Below are 18,336 nucleotides of genomic sequence, written 5' to 3' on the forward strand. Positions count from 1 at the left end.
CCACAAATCGTAAAATGGTTTCGGTTGGAAGGCACCTTAAACATCACCTAGTTCCAACTTCCCTGCCATGGGCAGGGACACCTTGTACAGGTTGCTCAAAGCCTCATTCAACCTGGCCTTGAACACTTCCAGGGATGAAGCATCCACAGGTTTTCTGGGCAGCCTGATCCAGTGCCTCACCATCATCACAGGGAAGAATTTTTTCCTAATATGTAACCTAACACTACCCTCTTTCAGCTTAAAGCTATTTCTCCTTGTCCTACCACTACATGCCCTTGTTAAAAGTCCCTCTCCAGAGTTCTTGTAGGCCCCCTTTAGGTATTGAAAAACTGTTAGAAAATCTCCTATTATCTTTTCTGGTCCTTGTTTGAATATTTTGATCTGAAATCTCTTCTTACTGTGATGTCTTTTGAATTCAAACATGCCACATTGGCAGCACGAATTTCCTCACAAAACAGCAGTTTCAGGTGTCCTGGTACCAGGTTGATAAGATAATAAGCAGGTATGTGAGCAACAGTATTTAAGCGTGCTATTTCCCTCCTGTGAGACAGTGTGGCTTCACCCCACGGAGCTCCTTTGCTGCATGCGTTGCGGCAGGGTTGGGAGCTTAATGTGTCTATATAAATGTAATACCACTTTGTTCTACTCTTTGGCCTTTCAGACAGGACATAAGTTAAATTACTTATAATTTTTTCCTTCCTGAGCTAAAAGTTTAAATGGTGCTTCTCTTTCGCTGTGTCTGAACACTGTGATTCACAATCAGCACTCTGTTACAGGCAAAGTTACTGCATTGCGTAGATGGACCATGGGGGAGTAACCACGATATTGAGGTGAAGGTGATTACATATATGTTAGCCTTCCTGAACTTGAGAAAGCACTTAAAATTACCTTTCTACATTTGACTACCAGTTGTAGTTTATGTTTCTATGGGGTTTTACTCATTTGCTTATTGAGATTTTTAGGTTCATTAAAAAGTTTAGAAAGTTTTTTCTTTTTTCATCTTGTAAATGAGAGGCAGGAATCCTTGCACTTATTATCTCCCAATCCAAACAAAGCCTGTAGGTGTAAATATGCTGCTTTGCTTGAATGTTTTGTTTTATGTTTGAAAGCTATATTTAAATGTTTGTTAATACTTGCCTTGCCGAAAGCATTTAGTAGAGTCATTAATTGCAGGTTGTGGGTGATGGTGATGATACTTTGTGAGGTATTTGATTGAGATGCAAACAAGCAGCCACAATATCTTTTCAGAGTAAGATAACATCCTGTTTTTTAAAGGACAGGAGAACACTGTTAGGTCTTAAAAGAGAAATGGTTTTATATAGCTTCTTCAGCATTCTGAATTTGTTTCTGTAAAAAGAAATATTTTTGGTAGACTTACAAAATATTTCAAAGGAAAATTGCATCTTTTTTTCATAGAGTAAACAGCTTTAGGGAAAAGAGGTAGTTGGGGAAATGTTTTGATGTTCTACTGCCACTTAGTTCTTTGAAGGCTGAAGTCTTTCAGTATTACTTAAATCTTAAAAAGAGGGTAAGGTTTTTTGAGATGTTCGTTTCAGTGTACAAATATTTTACATAATTTGGGAGAGAGGTAGCCTTGCTTATGAAATTCCTAACAAACCTCAAGCAAGAATCTTATCTACAAAGGTGTCGTGGTTTAAACCCAGTCAGCCACACATTTTCTACTCCCCCACCTCTTTCTTTCCTTCTCCCTGCCCCCACCCCTGCTCCCGGAGGGATGGGGAGGAGAATCGTAAGAATGTAACTCCCACGGGTTGAGATAAAAACAGTCCAGTAACTAAGGTATAACACAAACCACTGCTGCTACCGCCAGTAATCATAAGGGAAATAACAAGGGAAGAGAATACAATACCGCCTGCCAAAACGAGCCTGACCGACAAGAGAGTGCCCTTCCGGGTAACTCCAGTTACCTTCCGGGCATGATGTGTTGTGGTATGGAATACCTCTTTGGTCAGTTTGGGTCAGGTGTCCTGTCTCTGCTTCCTCACGGCTTCCCCTCCTCCCTGGCAGAGCATGAGGCTCACAAAGTCCTATGGCAGTCTAAACATTTGAGCAGCAACTAAAAACATCGGTGTTATCAGCTCTGTTTCCAGGCTGAAAGTCAAAAACACAGCGCTGCACCACCTACTAAGTAGGAGAAAAAAATGACTGCATGTCGTGGTTTAAACCCAGTCAGGTAACTCGTTCACTCACTCCCCCCCTTCTTTCCCTCCCCCTACTACCAGAGGGACGGAGAGGAGAATCAAAAAGAATGCAACTCCCACGAGTTGAGATAAGAACAGTTTAGTAACTAAGGTATAACACAGATCACTACTGCTACCACCAATGATAATAATGATAAAGGAAATAACAAGGGAAGAGAATACAACACCTCAGCACCAGCCGACCGATAACTTGCCTCCCTCAGCCTGACCAAGCACCGACCGATACCTCCTCCAGCCCCACAGTCTACCAGCCCTTCCAGGTAAGTCTCAGTTACATCCTGGGCATGACGTGCTGTGGTATGGAATACCTCTTTGGTCAGTTTAGGTCAGGTGTCCTGTCTCTGCTTCCTCCTGGCTTCCCTTCCTCCCTGGCAGAGCATGAGGCTCACAAAGTCCTTGGCCAAACCAAATCATTACTATCAGCTCTATTCCCAGGCCGAAAATCAAAACACTGCACTGCACCAGCTACCAAGAAGGGGAAAAATGACTGCTACTGCTGAACCCAGGACACTGCAACTGCTAAACCCAGGACATTATCCACGCTTTATTCCATGCCATTCACGTCATACTCAGATCCCACATTTTCAGTATACCATCGCTCTTACATATATACATCCACATGCACACACAGACAGAGAGAAAGAGATAATTTCTTAGTGCATGGACCAACCCCTATAATGCTGAGTCCATTTGGTCCATGATGTCAGGTTCCATCTCTTGAAACAGTCTTTGAAGGCAGGAAAGGCTGTGTGCAGTGTTGGACTGTTGCCTGCTGATGCTGGTCATTCCTTTACTGTGGAACTCATCTGGTTCTATCAAAGTTCATTCTCTGTTGGGATGATGGTTGTGGGGAAGTCAGGGCCAGTTGCTGGTGACCTGAAGACATCTAGTTGATGAGCTATAAAAGCATTACAGAGCAGGCAACAGCAAACAGTTAAGTTCACTGGCTGTTTTCCCCTAAAATCAAATCCCCTTGAGATATACATCGGACTTCCCCATCTTCCCGCATTACCCACCAAGTATATCCAGGTCCCTGAGCACAGGCAATCCCACGAGTGGGTTTGCCTTTACCTGAAGCACGAATAACCCAGACTGTCTTCCCCAGCAAATTCTTCATATGCACCACAGGAACTTTGTCCCTGTCTACAGTATGTAAAAGTTCTGACTGGGTTCGGCCAGCCTTGTTGGCAGATCCTCTGGTGTTGACCAGCCAGGTGGCCTTTGGTAAGTGTGTATCCCAATGCTTGAAAGTTCCCCCACCCATTGCTCTCAGTGTAGTTTTTAACAGCCCATTGTACCGTTCGATTTTCCCAGAGGCTGATGCATGGTAGGGGATGTGATATACCCACTCAATGCCATGCTCTTTGGCCCAAATATCTATAAGGTTATTCCGGAAATGAGTCCCATTGTCTGACTCAATTCTCTCTGGGGTGCCGTGTTTCCTATTCGAGTTTGTTGTATAGTTAGTGCAGCCCATTTACTCCATGTAGCACCAGTGGCATGATGTGTAGAGGAGACCCTGCCTTTGAATATCCAGCCCAGCACGGGCAGCCGGGGTGCCAGGAGGAGCTGTGCTTCAGTGCCAATCACTTCCGAAGCAGCTCGAACCCCTTCATAGGCTGCCAGTATCTCTTTCTCAGTTGGGGTATAGCTGGCCTCAGATCCTTTGTATCCCCGACTCCAAAAGCCGAGGGGTCGACCTCGAGTCTCCCCTGGAGCTTTCTGCCAGAGGCTCCAGGTAGGACCGTTCTCCCCAGCTGCAGTGTACAGCACATTTTTTACATCTGGCCCGGTCCGGACTGGTCCAAGGGCTACTGCATGAACTATCTCGCGTTTAATTTGCTCAAAGGCTTGTTGTTGCTCAGGGCCCCATTTAAAATCATTCTTCTTCCAGGTCACATGATAGAGAGGGCTTACAATCGAGCTGTAATTTGGGATGTGCATTCTCCAGAACCCCACAGCACCCAAGAAAGCTTGCGTTTCTTTCTTATTAGTTGGTGGAGACATTGTTGTTATCTTGTTGATCACATCTGTGGGGATCTGTCTACGTCCATCTTGCCATTTTATTCCCCAAAGTTGAATCTCCTGTGCAGGTCCCTTGACCTTACTCCATTTTATGGCAAAACCAGCTTTTAGCAGGATTTGGATTATTTTCCTCCCTTTCTCAAAGACTTCTTCCACTGTATCACCCCACACAATAATGTCATCAATGTATTGCAGGTGTTCTGGAGCTTGCCCCTGTTCCAGTGCAGTCTGGATCAGTCCGTGTGTCGTGGTTTAAACCCAGTCAGGTAACTTGTTCACTCACTCCCAGTGAGTGGTGCCGAGCTGACAACAATCGAGGTCCGTGTCCCCCCCCCCCACCGGGGTTCTCCCCCACTCCCGGAGGAACGGGGAGGAGGATCGAAAGAGTGCAACTCCCACGGGTTGAGACAAGAACAGTCCAGCAACCAATGTACACAAATCACCACCGCAACTATCAACTACAACAATGATAAGGGAAAATAACAAGGGAAGAGAATACGATACCACCGGCCAAGAAGACGAGTTCCACCCGGAAGACCGTGTCCTTCCGGGTAACTCCCAGTCACCCCCCACCCCGGCCATGACGTGCTGTGGTATGGAATACCTCCCTGGCTAGCCTGGGTCAGGCGCCCCATCTCTGCTTCCTCCCGGCTTCCCCTCCTCCCTGGCAGAGCATGAGCCTCACAGAGTCCTTGGTCAGGGTAAACATCACTTAGCAACAACCGAAAACATTGACTTCACCAACACTGTTCTCAGGCTGGAAGTCAAAACACAGCACTGCACCAGCTAGCACAAAAGAAAAAAAAACCAAACATGACTGCTACTGCTGAACCCAGGACACCGTGGCAAATGGTAGGGCTGTGTTTCCACCCCTGGGGCAGTCGGTTCCAAGTGAACTGGACACCCCTCCAAGTAAAAGCAAACTGTGGCCTGCACTCTGCTGCCAAGGGAATTCAGAATAATGCATTGGCAATATCAATCGTGGCTTACCACTTGGCTGCCTTTGACTCTAGTTCATACTGAAGTTCTAGCATGTCTGGTACGGCAGCACTCAATGGTGGTGTGACTTCGTTCAGGCCACGATAGTCTACTGTTAGTCTCCACTCTCCGTTAGACTTTTGCACTGGCCATATAGAGCTATTAAAGGGTGAGCGGGTCGGGCTGATCACCCCCTGACTCTCCAGTCTACGGATCAGCTGATGGATGGGAATCAGGGAGTCTCGGTTGGTGCGATATTGCCGCCGGTGCACTGTTGTGGTTGCGATTGGCACTTGTTGCTCTTCAACTTTCAGCAACCCCACAGCAGAGGGATCTTCTGAGAGACCAGGCAAGGTGGACAGCTGCTCAATTTCCTCAGTCTCCAAAGCAGCAATACCAAAAGCCCACCAGTACCCTTTTGGGTCTTTGAAGTACCCTCTCTTGAGGTAGTCTATGCCGAGGATGCATGGAGCCTCTGGACCAGTCACAATAGGGTGCTTTTGCCATTCCCTCCCAGTCAGGCTGATTTCAGCCTCCGGTAGTCAACTCTTGGGATCCTCCTATCACTCCAGAAGTATAGATGGGTTCCACCCCTTGACAGCTTGATGACATCAGGGTACACTGTGCACCAGTATCTACTAGAGCCTTATACTTCTGTGGGACTGATGTGCCAGGCCATCTGATCCACACAGTCCAGTTAATCCGATTGTCCCCTACCTCCACCTGACTGGAGGCAGGGCCCCTCTAATGGTCATCACAGCATTGGACACTTAAGTCGTGGTAAAAGGGATCATTCTTCTTTATCACAGGAGCTGGAGTAAAATCAGCTCTTCCACTCCATCTGGGAAACTGCTCACCAGAGACTGAAGCTGCAGCTCTCATGGGACGATCAGTCTTGGCCCTTGCTCCCCTCTTCAATGCACTCACCCGTTCCTCCAAAGCTGAAGTAGGTTTTCCATCCCACTTTGTCATGTCTTCTCCGTGATCCAGCAGGTAAAACCATAGGGTACCCCGTGGCGTATACCTCCTATATCTCCTCTCTTGAACAATAGGACGCCTTTTGTTAATAGCTGAGATGTGTGTTGGCACACGTGAGGAGTTGGATAAATCAGATAGATCGTCCCTCAATTGTTTGAGGTCCTGGGACAGTTTTTCCACAGCTGAGATGATGGAAGGGGTGAGATTGTCTTCTAACTCTCGGAGTTTATGAACCATTTCATCCACTGTTAGCGGTACTATGTCATTCCACGTTACTGTTGCCAACGAATGGGCATATGATGATGGTGCATTCTGTGTAAGTTTTCACTACATGGGTCATGTACATTCAGCTTCATCTGGGTCTATGGGTATACCCCCGTTATTCGGCTTGATGTGATAGATCATCTCTACGATGGCTGATTCCCTCAGAGACTGGGTGCCTTTGTCTATAGTAGTCCACTTGGCCGAATGACTCATAACATCATCCTTGTATGGAAGCCTTTCTTTCACAGCTGCCAAGAGCCCCCTCCAAAGACTGAGGGACTTTTTCTCTCTTGCAATTGCTTTGTCAATTCCCCCTTCTCTAGCAAGTGATCCCAGCTGCTTGGCTTCTGTACCTTCTAGTTCGTGACCATCGGCCCCATTGTCCCAGCATCAGAACAACCAGGTGATGATGTGCTCCCCTGGTTGACGGGTAAAATCTTTTTGCATATTCCGTAGCTCAGTTGAAGTCCAAGGTTGAGAAGCCACCTCTTGTTCGTCATGTGATGATGACTCCTGATCAGATGCTAGACCGGGTGGTGAATTCATTGGTTCTTCATCTTGCTTCATCCTTCTTGCCTCTTTTTTGCTTTTTCTCTTGCGTATAGGGGCAACCGATATTGGTACGAATTGGTCCTCTGGTTTGGCTGCAGTGATTATCACTGTGGTTTGAGTAGCGACTGTACTTGTCGCTGTGGTTGGCGTAGCTGTTGTGCTTGGAGCTGGGGTAGCTGTGCTGTCTGTTGCATTGAAGTTTGAGTAGCTGCTGTAGTTGTTGTTGGGGTAGCTGTGCTATCTGTTGCAGCCAAAGTTTGAGTAGCTGCGCTGTCTGTTGCTTTGCCCTCAGATCCAGGGACATTTTTTTCCTTTTGAAGGTGCTGGATAGTGTTGAAGAAGGCCCTGTAAGCATAGGCCAAGCCCCAGCATGTTGCCATGATTTGTCTATCTCTGGTATGGCCAGAATGACCACACACCTCATTTAAGTGTTTTACTGTTTTTTCTGGATTTTGCACTTGTTCGGTGGTGAAATTCCAAAGTACTGGAGGGGCCCACTGACCTAGATACTTGCCCATACTATCTATCCCACACACCCTGCCATTCATGGCTGTCCAGCCTTGAGGAAAATCTCTTGGTCCTCCTATGTTATCGTGTAACCCCAGACAAGGCCCAAACTTGACTCTGTTTAACTCTTGAAATCAGATGAAATGGTCGTGGGCAAAACACGCTCTGTATGCGTGCCAACATGGTGATCCCCATCACAATCAGCAGGCAGGTCTGAAGGGTACCTAAAGGCCATTCAAAACCTTCAAAACTCTCAAACGATGCTGTAAATGGTCTGGGGGGGGGGGGGGGGCGCTGGGAGGGTAAGAGAATGTCTCCTTCACAGGTTGAGCACCTGAGAAGGAGAAAAAAGATGTGTAATTGCTAAGCACTTCTATTATATACCTCCCAAACTACAGAGGTGGTGACCACACTGGGGACACAAGCCAGGTGAGTTTCATGATCAATGATTCCATTGTATTGCAAGTCATTACCATAAAGTACAATGAGACAAGAACCTTAGACCAAGGCCCCCAGTCGGTAAACACTAACACAGCAAATACTGGTGGTAAGTAAGGTACCACATGCTGAAACTGTGAGATCAAGAGCAACAACTTTGAGAGCCAATAAATCAGCATTGTGACGAGTGATTATTAATCTGAAACAATGAATGCTTATCCCAAATATGATTAGACACACTCCAGTCAGATCTATCGTTATCTCAACCCTTTGTGTCCCACGTTGGGCAGCAAAAAGAACTGTCCTGGTTTAAACCCAGTCAGCCACACAGTTTCTACTCCCCCCCTCTTTCTTTCCTTCTCCGCCCCCATCCCCTCCCGCAATGCTGGAGGGATGGGTAGGAGAATAAAAAGAATGTAACTCCCACGGGTTGAGATAAAAACAGTCCAGTAACTAAGGTATAACACAAACCACTGCTGCTACCACCAATAATGGTAATGATAAGTGAAATAACGAAGAGAATACGATACCACCCACTGAAACAAGCCCAACCGAGAAGAGAATACCCTTCCGGGTAACTCCCAGTTGCCTCCTGGGCATGACGTGCTGTGGTATGGAATACCTCTTTGGTCAGTTTGGGTCAGGTGTCCTGTCTCTGCTTCCTCCTGGCTTCCCCTCCTCCCTGGCAGAGCGTGAGACTCACAAAGTCCTATGGCAGTCTAAACGTTTGAGCAGTAACTAAAAACATTGGTGTTATCAGCTCTGTTTCCAGGCCAAAAGTCAAAAACACAGCGCTGCACCAGCTACTGCGGAGAAAAAAATGACTGCTACTGTTGAACCCAGGACAAAAGGTTAAGTAGAATATAAAACATTATCTTTGAGCATTTAAATAAAATACTTATTTTAAAGGTGGGCAGGGTTGTTCCTTTAAGGACTGGTATTTTCTGTTTAGTTTACTATGGAAATCTTCAAATTCTTATAAATGAGCAGGAGTAAGCAAACTTAGCTGAAATCTGTTGAACAGAAGTACTTCAGTCAGATAGACTCTAGTCAGATTACTTATCTAGTAATTACTAAACAAGTCCATGTCAGTACAGAGGGATAGAGGTTACCTTAAGCCATCCCAAAAGACTAAAATGAGGGAGCAGTCAGTGGATGCAGAAGCAGAATTTTCTGAAGCATCTTGAAATTGACCAAAAATGTACATTGTATGATGGCTTTCTTATTTGGAGGTTTCTGTCTGTTTCCTCCTCAGTGTGTTACTTCTGCTAAAAGCTCATGGAGAACCCTACTGGCGAGGTCATGAATGCTAATTTTTCTGTCTTAATAAAGTATGACATGCTGTTGTTTTGCTTATCTTTAATGAGGAGCCTCCGATTTTGGAAAGCATCACTGAATTATCATTGAGGGTTGACCATCATTTAGAGATGACTTTAAATTCCCTTCATGTAATATTCTGTCAGGCTTACTTTCTTTTCCTTTGACACTGATGTTCTGCACATCATTCACAATAACATGGATAAGGACCTTATAATTTTTACAGATACAGGGACAAAGCCTCACAGCCAAAAAGAAAGCTGCCCTGACAAAAATAAGGTTTTTTTTTCTTTTTAAACATGTATTATTTAAAGACCTTTGGCATTGTGACAATCAAGATGCTAATTTTGACTTCTCAGACAATGTTAGATCATCCTTCAGTGGACCCTGTAACCCCTTCATCAGCCCAGACAAAACAGAAACACAGGTCCACTGAAACTGGTGATGAGGGAGTGCATAGTTGTCATGTGCTGCACAAATGCCTTTGAATAATATATGAATGAAGATCTCAGCTCCAAGATCCAGACTGTGTGTTGCAATTTCATTGTTGGCTTGTAATATTTCATTGCTTTTCAAAAGATTGAGATGCTAATATAGGAATTTCATTGTGAAATATTGGTTCTGGAGTCTGACCAAAGCAGAAGAAAAATGGTGATGGCCTCAGTGACCTCTCTGCAGATGTGCTTCACTTAAGTAAAAAGTATGAAGGTATCAGAGGATTGCGATAGATACCTGAATTTTGTTTGCTGCAGTAGAGTATGGAAGGGAAGGGCCTACACAGTGCATCTCGTGAATAGATGTAAGGAAAATACCAGATAAGGTAACACCAGCCAAGGAAGCGTTATTCACCGGTGACAAATGAGTCTTGGTTTTTTTTTTTGTATTTGTTACCAATGATTTCTTTTGTATTTACAGAGAAAGGAAATTTGATCTTAAACCTCTTCTCAAGCACTGAGATGAGATTAAATTCTCAGTTCTGAAACAGATAACCTGAAATCCTGGTTGTTTTAATGATTATGATGTACCCTGCACCTGAATTCAACTGTGGTACCCTTATGTAAATAATCTGATTTTAATTTAGTATCTTCCCATTCTACTGAGAAAGGCCTTTGAAGAACGCAAATAAGGTTTGTTGAGATGTTGTCTCATAAGTATTATCTCATTGCAGAAATTTAGAGCTGAAACTCACTACCATAATCCATGATTATCCAGACTTCTCACATTCTGCAAATTGCCCAAGATCTGAAAATTGGCTAGACAAAAGGTTAAAAATAGCAGGAGAAGTTCCATGAATACATTCTTTTATTGGATCACTGTCAAGGGAGCACAGCCTTTATTCTTTTCAAATATGCAAATAGTTACAAATAAAGAATTTTATTATAAAATTGATAGTTTTTAAACCAGAAGCATGGAAAATTATTCCTATTACAAGGTCTGTTCTTCTGTTCAGCCGTTTTACCTTTCTTGAAGGTATGAGTTTAATAGGAAGAGAACATTGTAATATGCAGCTATAAGACCACAGTATTGGAACTGTGCACTGGGGCCAGCTCTGGGATATAATTTAAAAGGCAAATAGAAAAGTGCTGGTACCTGGCGTTGGACTTTTAGTATGTTAATAAAGCTGTGTTTCTTCCAACTCCATTTGCAGCATGAGAAGTATACTACTCTATTTGTTTCAAGTTCTGCATTTATTCTGTTGATCTACATCTTGTTTATGGGCAATCAGAAGAGAACTCCTACTCATATAAAACTATTCATATCAATTATTAGTTAGATGCTGTAGAGGATGTAATATACCCTAAATGACTGATCTCTTGCTAAGCTGTAGTTGTCTCATACATGAAGACCTGAAATCACCCTGGGTGAATTGAAAATTGGAAAAGAAAAATATTCCTCTTAATTTTTGTTTTGATAATCATGTCAGAGCAATAAGTACCCTATAAAATTCTGTCATTTTTTAGCTACTTAGCTACCAAGTCACTCTCAGTTGTCTAGAGAATTATTTAAAGATGCCCCATTCATCCACAGGTGTTGACAAGCGCAGCGTGTAGAGTGCTATTTTGTCCTAGAAGTGGTGTACTGAACACATGTAGTAACTTGGGAGAATGAGTGCTAGTAGCTAAGAATTCCTTCAATCCAGTGAATTTTCATTAGTACCCTTGTCAAAGGAATATGAGTTTGAGTGGGAGAGGGCTTAGCTATACAAATTCTGTGGATCAACTGTGGCTGATTAAAACCAGCAGAGAGTAAATGAGCTTCTTTATTGACATGTACTATTTATACCACTTTTGGGAGAGCACTCCGTTTGCCAAGTTTACTCAGAATAATCTGTGGATATATATAAACTGTGAAGTGAATGCTTTCAACATTCAAATTTTAGCTCTGAAAGCACAGTTCACTATAGTGCTAATCCTTTGCTCAGTGTCCTAGATGATACTGCTGTGCAGACTGTGACTGTCAAGGTAGTGATAGTCAGATCAAGCTAGAGTTGAACCCTGATCATCCTGCCTATGGAATGATGTTTATTTATATCAGTAATTGCTATTTTATGAGAACTGTGGACCAATTCACAATTTATTCCTAGCTTTCCAAATTATTGGTTGGGCAATGTTATGTTTTTGACTTTACATAGAGCAGAACAATATTTGAGACATTTTTGTTGCCTTGTCATGGAAACTCTGGAGATGAATAGTGGGCCTCCTTCCTGAGGTCCAACAGAAATCAAAACTAACCTTGTTTGATGTCCACATGCCCCCAAGGACAATGGTCTTAATTTTTGTCTCTAGTTCCTTTTATTCTGATCACTATGGACTCAATTTTCCTTTCAGTGACCCTGAATAAACATGTGGCAGCCTAGGGGTTGTTACTTTCCAAGTCTCTCAAACTTCACTAGCAAATTTACATTTTAATTGTTATATAAACAAGAGTATCCAGAATTACTTCATCTGCATTAAATACTTCTGAAAAATGACAGTTATTGCCCTGGGGACTTAACCTGTTTGTTTGTTTGTTTTCTATGACATAAATTAGATCATCGGGGAGTGGCAGTGTAAATTTCTTCATGCCATTTAATTGTACACTCATGGGGCCTGAGTAAGCATATCATGTTCTGAGGCCTGAGTCTTTATATCATCTCAGCAGACTGCAAACTTGGTTACTTGTCATAGCCAATGTGGTGGCTGCAGTGGCATGGGTCCCTCCTCTAAGTTCTAAAAAGAAAATAGAGCATTTCATTTCATATGTTATTACAGAGTACCAGTCACCACTGGTCTGTGATCTGAGCCAAAGACATACAAGGAGAAAGACTTTGCCTCCCTCATCCTGGTTCTCTGCAGGACATGGCTGAGCCAAGTGGCTGATGAGGCTGAAGTTCTTTTCCACATTCTGGCACTGGCCAAAATTGTCTCATTTTCCCCTGTGTCAGCTTTCCAAGCTGTAGGGTATGAAAAATTGTGTTGACTTTCTTTGCAAGATATTTTCAGCACTGTTCTTGGAAGAGATAAGGGCATTACTACCAGCCGATTTTCCTAAGATTAAAGTTTATACACTTAAGCATAGGTTGTGAAACTGATTTACTTGAATACTATAAAAAGTCTAAAAGCGTTTCATATGTCAGTCAGCTGGCTTGCTGTTGTCATCTGTTGTTGCTTCTTGAAGTGTAACAAATTAAAATTAAAGCTTGGTATAAAGTTCCCTACCAAAGCAAGCGTTGCAAATGAAAATTACAAAAAATCACCACTAGATGGAGTCAATGATTTTCTAAATTATTCTTCATTGCTTAATATAATAGAGTTGCAAAATGATTATGATCACTGAGTTAAGTGGAATATGATAATTTAAGTAGCTCACCTGTATCTTGTTATAATTGCATTATCTGTTCTTTAAGCTTTACAATTCTATGATTTTTCACCTCATTTAAAATATTTTTTACAATTTGGGGCTGAATAACAATATTTTAATAGAATTCTGTATCAGACTTACAACATCCTGTATTAATGCTTGCATTCACTAACTACTCAGGTGTCTAAGTTGTTCTTATGATTCTCATCAATCCTGTCATTTCAAAGGGTAAGTTCAATTCTAGTGGTTTCATCCTTTTTAGTAATTATAAATTGATAAATAGGGTGAATTACCATACTTGTAATTTTTAGTTCATGTTTAAATAAAAATATTGTTATGCACTGTTCTGAAAAGCAATGTGGAGATCAACAGCCATGAAATCTCAGTTGTTAGAAGCAAGCTGTACTAAATTTACAAGCAGAAACATTCTCGTGTCAGGATCTGCAAACCACCTCAGACCAGGAGTATTTTCAAGTGTCATCCAAGTGAAACTAGTAATTTTTTCATGTTGCATTACTTACTATACTTTAGCTTCCTTATCTGAAGATTTGGCCAGCCAGCCAAAAATTTCATTCATTTTTATTCCATAAAATATAACTTGTTTTCACCAAAGAGTTGTCCAGATGTGCCGGTTTCCTTCCCATGGGCCGCTACTAACATGTCACTTCTGAAGTGCAGAGTATGCAACCATTGTCAATATTTTCATTTTCTGAGATATCTTGGCTTGCAGGCAGACCCATTGTTGCTGTTTTTTGTACAAAACAAAAAAAAGGAGAAAATATTTCCCTTCAACAACATTGCTCTTCTTGGACTACAAGTACCAGGCAGATTTTTAGTAATTTGTTGAAGAAAACCACTTCATTTGTGGCAAAACAGGCAAGTGGCAGTACTTAAAAGGATCCTTTCACTGTTTAGTGAATATAATCACTAGTTCGAAACTCTTTTACCAGTGCTGGATCTCCTCTAACACAGCTTTTACCTTATTTTGTTTCTTCTGTTAATACAAGAAAAAAAGTATGAAAAGAAAAATCTCATCTTACCCTTACTGTTTCTGTTGCTAGGCAAATTAGTTAATGCATTCAATATATTACTTTTACCCAGCTTCTTAGAATATTCATTTATACTAATAAAGGAATTTTGGAAAATAGAACAATTTTCGATCGTCTACTATGTAGTGAAAAACCACACAAAGATATTTATTATTCAAATACTATAGGAAAAACAGTGAGAAAAAGTATAACTTTAAAATCTGTAGTTGTCTGTAGCTATACAAATCTATATTTAAAGAAAGTAGATGACTTGCATCTTATTTTTAATTACCCTTATCAAAAAGTGGTAATGAAAAAAGCATAAGAGATCGATGTAAATCCCTTACTCATCTGCTTTTTGTCATCTTATGTTTGGTGAAAACATGAACAGAGCTGCTGAAGAAGGAAAGAAAACCAGACTTTTTTGAGCCCCAAAGCTGAGCTTTGTTATATATCTAAAATCTGTGCCCTATTAGTCTTGTATATTATTACTGTAGAACTCAAAACAGTCATATTCAAGCCTATCTGTAGGTAGCTTTTTCTGTTCAAGTTGCTGAAAGCCAGATCAAGAAGCTGTGTAAATTTGGCTCATTATTTTTGGTCAAATATTATCCAAAGCACAATTATTTTGCAGACTAAATTCCTGTTCTTTTAATCAACTACTGTTGCAGGGCCATAGGTTTAAAAACACATGTTACAATTACTTTCATACATAATGAAGTAGCTAAGGCTCTAATAGTTTGTGGTGTCTTTTCACATCTAAAAAAGTAAATGGGTTTATGCAACTGTGTTGAGTAAAGGTCACACGCTAACAAGTGAAATGGAACACATTAGAATAAGCAATTTACATATAAGCTTAATTTTGTAAAGTTTACAAAGATTATTTTTAAAACATGTAGGCTCGGAGTCAGTTATATTGTGTATCTGATGATATAGTCATCCTTCAGAATAGTTTGTTTCATTATCCAGTTAATTTCAGAATTATACTTCATAGATTTGACGTGTTTGCTTTATGCATTCATAGCTGTTGTCAAGAGCTTTAATGGCTTACTAACCCCCACCTATGAATAAAGCTTTTTCCTTTGTAAAACTGGAAGGATGTGGCAGAATAGAAGCAAGAAGAGTTTTTACACCTCCTCTTGTCAGTCTAAATGATTCACTAATCATGGTAGGCTGTATGCTCTATATCAATACAATTAAATAATCAGTGCCTGTAAGTTAAATCACTTCTCACACCCACTAGTAAAAATATGACAATAAAGTGATTCCCATTATAGTTTTCTTTTTTTCATTGAAAGCAATTATGTACAGTTTAGAGACTACAGCTACAAGACATTAAAAAAAGATATCTAAAACTTCTTCTCTGTAGATAATAAACTAAACAGAAGAAAAGATACATTTCTGTAGAAGTACAGTATGTGATTTTTACAGGACAAGACACTGAGAGATGGCAAATTATCTTTTGTTTATTTAATTGTAGGCCCTGTAAATGTCATTAGGATCCTAGAGAAAGAGTAGTTTTGATTTGAGAATTAACTGCATGATGCAGTAGTTACAAAATGAACATATAAGACTTTTTTTTTTTTTTCTTAAAAAGTGAAGCATTGTTTTAACCCTTGAACTCATGCAGTGGGAAGAAGGCACTTATTGTTACTATCGATTGCATGGCTAAATCTTCTAATAACCTGCATTGGGTCTTGTCAGCTGAAAAGCTCTGCTAATTCTGTGTAAAACCTGTGGGCCCTATGTTAGAAACACAGGTGGTGTCCTGGGTTCAGCAGTAACAGTCATTTTTCTCCTTCTTGGTAGCTGGTGCAGTGCAGTGTTTTGACTTTCGGCCTGGGAACAGAGCTGATAACAATGATGTTTTGGTTTGGCCAAGGATTTTGTGAGCCTCATGCTCTGCCAAGGAGGAGGGGAAGCTGGGAGGAAGCAGAGACAGGACACCTGACCCAAACTGACCAAAGAGGTATTCCATACCACAGCACGTCATGCCCAGGAGGTAACTGAGACTTACCTGGAAGGGCTGGTAGACTGCGGGGCTGGAGGAGGTATCGGTCGGTGCTTGGTCGGGCTGGGGGGGGCAAGTTGTCGGTTGGCTGGTGGTGAGGTGTTGTATTCTCTTCCCTTGTTATTTCCTTTATCATTGTTATTATTGGTGGTAGCAGTAGTGATTTGTGTTATACCTTAGTTACTAAACTGTTCTTATCTCAACCCGTGGTAGTTGCATTCTTTTTGATTCTCCTCTCCGTCCCTCTGGGAGTAGGGGGAGAGAAAGAAGCGGGGGAAGTGAGTGAACAAGCTGTCTGGCTGGGTTTAAACCACCACAGGTGGCAACAAAAGTTTTTGCTACCTGTTCATAGGGTTCTCTATTGAGAATGAAGTTGTTATCAATGTGGTCACTATAGTGTAAAAGATATCCTTGTGATTAATAAGAATTAGTATCTCTGAACTTGTGGCTTTCTTAATCTACTCTGAACTGTATCAGGCACCATGAAAAGTCCAACTTGCTGTCTTTTTTAATTTGATTTTAACAATGCCTTCAAGAAATAGTGAGAAAACAATAAGGTTACTCTCTACAGGCTTCATGTTCTGTGATGATTCCTGCTGTAGAGGTGGACAGACCAATCTGGGGCTCCTTGCATTTTAGAAATTCAAAACAAGTTAACTCTTAAAGTTACCTTTAAAGTTAAAAGTGACCTTTTGTTGAGTAATAAGTACCTAAATAATAAATAACAGCTAAACTCTTTTTGTCACTATCAGCATCAGCTTACAAAACAAAGCATATCAGGGAAACTCTAGGTAAGAAATTTAGATGTTCAGTCTAAACAGTACAATCAAGTATTAATATTTTGAGGTTCCATGCAGTATTCAACATGAATGAGAGGAGATTATATATTATATATTATATTTTGGTAACTTAGGTGGACCATTTTTATGGGGGGAGGATAATGAAAACTTCGAAGTGATGCAACTGGTCATCAATGAAAGGCTAGAAGAGAAAGCATCTCAAATAGTTTTTTTGCAGTAAGGTTTTATTTTGCCTTGTAAACTCTTGTATACCTCTGTCACCCTGGAGCTCTACTTATTACTATGAGAAAAGATTTTAAGTCATCTTTAGGGAAAAAATTAGATTTTGGCCTTTTATACTTTCTGTCTTTTTGCCAGATACAGAACGAGCATAAATGCCTAACTAAAAGGCAGATGAGTTTCTGTCTCAATGAGAATTCATATTGAAGTTTCTCAAGCAGGGAAGGTATTATGCAAACAAGTTACAGGGCAGAGCAGGAACTTTTGAGGAATACATTTTGACAGACTTATTTTGTTGGCTGGCAGTGAAATGGAGTGCAGGCTTAATGTACTGAAGTTTGAAAATAAACTTAATTTGGCATTTATTCACAAAGTTTAAGCAAGTTATCTTTGTTTTATAGTGTAATGCAATACCATTTTAGGATGCACAACATGTCTTCACTATTGACAGAGTCATAGGAAGGGGGAGGGCCACACCGGAGGCTTTTGGGACAGAAAGCATTATTATTGTTGGTACATTATGTAAGATGTACTTGGACTGCAGGAAGCAGGACTGAATATAACAGCAAAAGTTAGTGCTGATATAAACCAGGAACTTTTATTAAAGTGCTAGTCTTAAATGAATAAGTGAAGTTAACATATCTGATAGATTTCTTCTCGATGATGCCTACGTGCTAGCTATGTAGTGCAGCAGTGGTTGCTCCAGCACTGCAGAATGCTCTCCCACCCATCCTGCCTCTTCACATTTTCTGATGCACAGCTCTGTTGTGTCTTTTAGCAAAGTACACAAGCCAACTAGCCTGCACCCATAATGCTTTCTGAGATTCTTTTAGGGGCCAAGCCATTCATATTCTCACTGAAGGCTTTCAACATGAACCCTTCCTAAGCCCTTAAAATCCTGTGACATACCATGCAAATACAGGTGCGCTGAAGTGGCCTTTGTTCTATGCCTAGTGTTCTGTAGCAGAGGTCAGTGCAGAAAGGAACAGTTAAGGAGAATGCTAAGACTTTCTGTTCTTGTCGATCCCAAAAGATACCTGGTGCTGTTTAAGAGCTCTCTCTGCTGAGTTTTTAACCTGTGCTTCCAGGCCGGCAGCGAGGTTCACAGAAGTTTTATGTCATCTGCTGTGCACTGATCATGCTCATTGTGATTAAAG

This window comes from Pezoporus wallicus, unplaced genomic scaffold (genome assembly GCF_028554395.1).
Source record: "Pezoporus wallicus isolate ANWC-B61680 ecotype Strahan unplaced genomic scaffold, APGP_CSIRO_Pwel_v1 contig_3486, whole genome shotgun sequence".
In the NCBI taxonomy this organism is placed as follows: domain Eukaryota; kingdom Metazoa; phylum Chordata; class Aves; order Psittaciformes; family Psittacidae; genus Pezoporus; species Pezoporus wallicus.